The 6,786-nt window shown below is 42.3% G+C and overlaps 1 protein-coding gene across 1 annotated transcript in view; it reads right to left on the bottom strand.

Annotated features, from left to right (window-relative positions):
* The window catches only part of pkd2l1 (polycystic kidney disease 2-like 1), an 86,927-nt gene that overhangs the window by 58,834 nt on the left and 21,307 nt on the right, over positions 1-6,786 (bottom strand). The window lies entirely within an intron of this gene.

Genomic DNA, 6,786 nt, shown 5'->3' with positions numbered 1-6,786 from the left:
CGGGAATTGAACCCGGGTCTCTAGTGCTGTGAGGCAGCAGTGCTAACCACTGTGCCACCGTTCCGCCCAAAAGAAGGGAGTAAGTGAGAAAGACACAATGACCTTACATCAGGAGTAGGGAAAGTACTAGAATCTATTGAATAAACATTAGCGAAACAGAAGAGAAGCAAATTGCTGATACTTGGTAACTGGGTCTCCTATGACACAAGAGATAAAACCTTCTGAGGTAGAGAGAGAGAGAACCTTCTGAAAGGGGAAAAAACGGGGGATTCAGTGATGGTAATGACAAAGGCAATAGTTGGAAGATGATCATTGGTCTGGTTCACAGGGTGTCCTGGGTGACATGGAGAAAATTTCAGCAACTTCTGAAAAACGCCTGTGAGTGGAGCCTCCATTGGCTGAATCGGTTGCTCATTCCCATGGGATTCCTACTCAGAAGTGGAACAGGATCTGGGAATTGTCCTGGTCTGCAGCTCCCCGAATTTCCCCAGCTCTTCACCTCTAAAGCCCCTTTGGTGGGCTGACTTAAGTTCTAAACCAACTAGTGACTATGCTGCAAAAGTGAATTTTGGAATGTCCCAGATATGTAATAAGTATTATCTAAATACACATTCATTCTTTAACACAATACATACACTTCCTTGAGCATGTTGAGCAACAGTACAAGAATAAGTTGAAGACTTTACTGATCTCCTACATTAACTCTTTCCATGTATTGGGGAGCTGTGTGGAGGGAAATCCCTGCTCTGTACTCCCTGTAAAAGGATACAATTACACGCTGGGAGTTTGCTTTCTGGAAATCTAATCAGCATTTGCTGGTTAATGTTGTCAGTATGTTTGAAAATTCATCATCATCTTCCTGCATTTAGCAGAAACTTTGCCTTATCAGCGCATTACTCTTCTGTCAGATGGGCAGCTTTCCCTTTCCTTAGCAAAGTATAAACAAAGTATAAACTAAGGAAGACATTATTGCAACCTTTAAACTGGCGTGTGAATATAATCTCTATCAGTTTCTATGATGTAACTGCCACCTGGTGCCGAGGGTTGGACATGACACAGCTTGCTCCCGACCTCAATGTGCTCTCACAGGCATGATGCATGTGTCAATAAAATGCCTTGCATTTCGCAACTGAGTGCATGAAAAATCCAGAGTGTAGCGGGACTGTGAATCAGAGCGGTCTCTTCCCCCCCCCCCCGATAACTTTCTGTAGATTTTTTGATCCAACAGGAATCTCAGTGGGATCATTGTTGGGAGGGTTGAGAGAGGCCCATCTCAGTCCTCATTCACCAATGCTGCTGCAGGGTTATCACCACGATAATAATTCTGACGGGCTGTATTTCTGGTCAGATAATTCAATTCAGGCTGGCTGGGGAGAACAGCAGGAGGATGTGTTGTATTTAGTCATTTTGCAATTGCAGAATTAATACAGTGCAGAAGAAGGCCATTCACCCCCTCCTGAGTGTGCTGGTTCCCAAATGAGAAATTCATTTATGCCATTTCCCCATCATCTCCCTGTAACCCTGCACATCCTTTTCAGATAACTGCCCAATTCTCTCTCGATTGCCTTAACTGAACCACCTCCACCACACTCTCGCATTCCACTCGCTGCATGAAAAAAATATTTTCTTCTGTCACCATTGCTTCTTTTGCCAATCACATTAAGTCTGTGGCCTCTCTCCTCGATTTCCCCCCCCCTCCCCCCAATGGGAACAGTTTCTTTCATTTAACTTGGTCCAGAGTGCTCCTGATTTCAAAACATCTTGGTCAAATTTCCTCTCAGCGTTCTCTTCCTCACAGAAAACAGCCCAAACATTTCCAATCCATTTGTCTGAAAAATATACAGACTTTTATTCCTGTTTTACTTAGAAATACAGAATGTCATGAATGCTGTGATTTTCATTTCACCTAGCACCACAAACAAGTTACAACACAACGTCAGATAACACTTTCCTGCTTTTCTTAACATTTAAGGAAACCAAGAACTAAGCAATCCCAGCTTTCTCTCCTTAATTCAGTGCTTTCCAAGATAAATTGTTCCAGCTCAGTCAATATACAGACTGGACAATGTTCCTGTCTGTTTCAAAATGCAAAGTTTGTGACAGAATACTTTCTAGGTGCTAGCATTGGTTGTTTGTTTTAACAAAGTTGCTGAAATTTTAGTTGAAAGCACCTTACTGACAAAACAGGTCAAACTGTTACTCAAATTTTTAATTAATAAACATCAGCTCCCAGTCAGTTATTACATCAGTAAAACTCTCACAGCAATCAAAAATCTATTATGTGCTTCACTCTTTCATTTGTGTGCAAACATATCAAGTACACATTCACACACTCAACTCAAACTCTGGCGTAACAGGTCAAATTTGAAAAGGTATGGTAAAACAAGGGGTTCAGACGAGGCAGGACAGAACTGTGTTAATGTGGGAAATAACAAACTGACCAGGGCAGGAAAGAATAGACAGAACAAACCTATGAATGCATTGACAGATAAGGTTAGAGGTTACAAAAGTTAATAAAAGGACCAGATTAAACCAGCTAGAGACTTTATATTTGAATGTCCTCAACATTCAAAACAAAGAGATGTACTGAAAAGTGCAAATAGAAATAAACAAACAAAAGTAAAACACTTTAGATGCTGGAGATCTGAAACAAAAACATTCACTGTTGTTACCATCACTGAATCCCCCATTACCAACAGCCCTGAGGTTAACATTGACCAGTAACCAGTATATAAATAGCAAAGCTACAAGGGCAGGTCAAAGGTTGGAAATCCTGCAGTGAATAACTCCCCACCTGACTGTCCACAGCCTGCCCACCATCTAGAAGGAGAGGTCATAGTTTTACGCTGAGGGGGTGGCAGCTTTCAAACAGAGCTGAGAAGGAATCACTTCTCTCAAAGGGCTGTGAATCTGTGGAATTCACTGCCCCAGAATGTGCTAGGAGACTGAATAAATTTAAGGAAGAGATGGACAGATTTTTAATTAGTAACGAGTGGAAGAGTTACGGAGAGTGGGGAGGAAAGTGGAGTTGAGACTGCAATGAGATCAGTCAGCCACGATCGTATCCAATGGCAGAGCAGCCTCGGGAGGCTGAATTGCCTATTCCTGCTGCTAGTTCTTATGGTCAAAGCACAAGTGTGATGGAATACAATACTCCCCACCTGCCTGGATGGGTGTAGCTCCAATACCTCTCAAGAAACTTGACACCATTCAGCACAAAGCAGCCCGCTTGATTGGCACCACATCCACCACCTTTTCTTCAAAACTCACTCACAGTGGCAGCAGTGTGTACTATTTACAAAGTGAACTGCAGAAAATCACCAAGGCTCCTTAGTCATCATCTTCCCAATGCACTTCTATCTAGGAGGACAAGGGCAGCAGGTACATGGGAACACTACCCCCTGCAGGTTCCCCTCCTAGCCAACCACCCTGACTTGGAAATATATTGCCGTTCCATCAGAATTCCCTGTCAGGGGGCATTTTGGGGTCAACCCACAGCACACAGGATGCAGCAGTTCAAGAAGGCAGCTCACCAACACCTTCTCAAAGGATAGAGAATAAATGCTGACCTAGACAGCAACACATACAGCCAACAGACTAATACAAAGAGGAGTTAATCAGAATGAAGCCGATGTGTCTGTTTGACCTAAACTCAGGGAGGAGATCGTTTTGGTTATTAATGTAATGGCTGTTGCCCACCACACAGCTGCACTTACCAAAGATGTCACTTTCCTCAGAGATATTCATGAAATCAGAATCACAGAATCCCTACAGTGTGGAGAGAGGCCATTCAGCTCATCAAGTCTGCTCCAACCCTCCGAAGGACATCCCAATCAGACCCAGACCCTATCCCCGTAACCCCCCATTTTCCATGCTAACCCACCTAACCTGCACATTGCTGGACTGTGGGAGGAAACCGAAGCACCCAGAGGAAACCCACACAGAGAGAATGTGCAAACTCCACACAGTCGCCCAAGGCTGGAATTGTCATCCCTATTCATCCCTCATCTACAACCTCTCCTCTTTGCAAATTGCAGCTGGTAGCAGGCTGTTGCTATGTCCAACGGTAGAGCATCATCAGCTGATTTGACAGAGGCACCAGCAGTTTAGACTTAGCCTGTGGGTCAGGGTGAGGGGGTTAGATTATAAAGGACATTAAAAAGAGGCGAGATCCTGGGCAGGAAAATGGGCAGCTGCCAGGATACTAAGCAAAGCTGTCAGTTTTTCAGGGTGCAAGAGGACTAATCTGAGGCTTGAATTTAGAGGCACAGAGCAGAACTCTGATAGATGTGGATTGTGAAGAGTTTGACAAATCAGCCAGAAAACTTGTCATCAATGTGTTAGAGCACATTTATAAATACAGGACCAATTTGCTGCAGGAATTTTCTCAGAACCTGGAGTCTAACACCTTAACACGGAAATGCTCATGTTACAAAGATGCTGTGGAAGCAACATTGCTGGAATAGTTTAATCTTTCATAAGATTGTGGTATGACCATACCATTGCTTTAATATATGTACTTTGTCCATTTTTTGTATGAAAAGATGCAGAGATAGAGGTGCCAAGTGGTTTGTTCCAAGTCAACAAAATAAGGCCTCGTGTGTTTTTATTTAAAGTAGGAACAATAGAAGCACCCTGAATGGGTGGAGTCAAGTTCACACAGAACCAGGATTTTATTTTAATTTTCAGTAGCTGTTGGAGTTTGGAAGCTGCTATACATCTCTCCCTGCTACAGCAAAATACTTGAGTTCTCTCTCTCTCTTTCTCAGAATTTTCTCTTGATGTCTGTCATGGAAATTAAATTGACTCAACTCAACTGTTAGCAAGAGCAAAGAAAAGAGCTTTATTCAGATTCTGCAGAATCGACCCAATACATTCGGCCTGATGCCTCTTGTAAGGGGCACTTGAGCATAATTCAGATACTCTTCTCATACCATTCTTATCACGCTCTCAAGGGCAAAAGACTGGCAAAACTTAAGTTGTTATTTTCTCATCCCCTGGTCATGGACATAACTGTTCTTATGCTTTCCTCAGCTTTCGCTGAATTTGACTGTCGCAAGCTCAAGTTGAATGTTTACAAAATTCAAGCAAAGCCAAGCTGTCTCCTAGCTGCAGCACTCAGCAAAGTATTGTTTGTAAAGCTCAGCACAGCGTTAAATTTAGAAAGGCATTCTCTTTCAGATTTCACAGTAAATGTTAAATTTGTTAATTTTCCATTACAATGTCCTTTCCTCCTGGACTGGAGAAATGTTGCATGTGAGAAAATCTATTTTCCTGAATTTCCCTCTGCTGAGGGTATCTTCATGGGATGTTACTATCTTGGAACAGCTAATCAGCGGTAGTTAGGATATATCATTCTGTTAAGTATTTCAATAGAGTTACAGTTAAGCTAATTTTTCTATTCTTATTTAGTCTGTATTTTACCTATAGTGTAAGAATAAATTGAGTTTTGCTTTAAGTGTGGTGGTCTGACCAATCGACTTGCATCTGGAACACAACATTTTGCACTTGCCTTTAAAAATAAAAAAAAAGTTGGGTCCAGCCTATCTTCTTAATGAATTTTGGAGGTGTTTAGCCTAGTCCATAACACTGGAAAATTGATTTATTTTCAATTCACAAAAAGGTATATTTAAAAGAGGTCATTAAGAGTTCACAGTGGACACTAGAGTTTTGGTTTATAAGAGAGCTTCCTGTAAATCACATGGCTGGTAATAACTGTCTGCTCTGGTCTAGGCTCCATCCTTTGCTGGGTACTTTTTTGTTTGAACAGTAACTGTCTTGGAGTGATTTAATTGAAGAAAAACCTGCTAAGGACAAGCTGCTCAGCTGATCACTCTCATTTCTGAAAAGAAAACATTCTTTTTAGATTAGATTCCCTACAGTGTGGAAACAGGCCCTTCGGCCCAACCAGTCCACACCGACCCTCGTTGAATTCAGAATGAAACCAACTTGTTCCTTTAAAACTGATTGAAGAAACACTGCAAGATTACATTTCCTGAGCATGTCTGAAAGACTCAGGGACAACTGCGCATGATTAGTCACAACACCAGCTAGAACATCGCAGGAACGGGTTCCGTAAAGTTCTATTCTTTATCCTTTTGCATTCCAAAACAACCTATTGGCCAAAGCAATTTTGTTTTCATACAGTCATTTTCTGCAGAGAATTCCATTTTTTCCATCATTTCTTGAAGTGTGTGTGTGTGTGTGAGAGAGAGAGAGACTAAGCATGTGTGTGTGTGTAAGAGTGAGAGTGTGCATACGTGCATGTGAGAGTGTGTTTGTGTGGGTCTGTGATGTTTGTGTGTGTGTATATGTGGTATGTGAGACTGAGCATACATGTGTGTGAGTGAGAGTGTGAGTGTGCAAGCACACATGTGAGGCTGAGCATGTGTGTGTGTGTATGAGAGTGACAGTATGTGTGTGTGAGAATATTGGTGCATCTGTTTGAGAGTGGGTGTGCGTGCATGTATTTACAGAAGAGTGAATGTGTGTGAGAGAGTGTATGCACGTGAGAATGTCTGGGGATGTATGAGAGTGAGAAAGTGTGTGTGCATGTGTGTGAGAGACAATGACTGTGAGAATTTGTGTGTGTGAGAGTGTGTGCATGTGTGTGGGAGTGTGTCTGTGTATGCATGTGGGCCAGAGTGTATGGCTGTGTGAGACTGTGTGTCTGAGAGTGTCTTTGTGTGACAGTAGAAGAGTATGTATGTGAGAGAGACTGTGTGTGAGAAACTGTGTGTGAGAATGTATGTGGATTTATGAGAGTAGGAATGTCTGTCTGGGAGA

The sequence above is a fragment of the Chiloscyllium plagiosum genome, chromosome 22 (assembly GCF_004010195.1).
Source record: "Chiloscyllium plagiosum isolate BGI_BamShark_2017 chromosome 22, ASM401019v2, whole genome shotgun sequence".
Taxonomy (NCBI): Eukaryota; Metazoa; Chordata; class Chondrichthyes; order Orectolobiformes; family Hemiscylliidae; genus Chiloscyllium; species Chiloscyllium plagiosum.
Note: the sequence above shows the minus strand (reverse complement) of the source record. Positions and strands in the feature narration are given on the sequence as shown.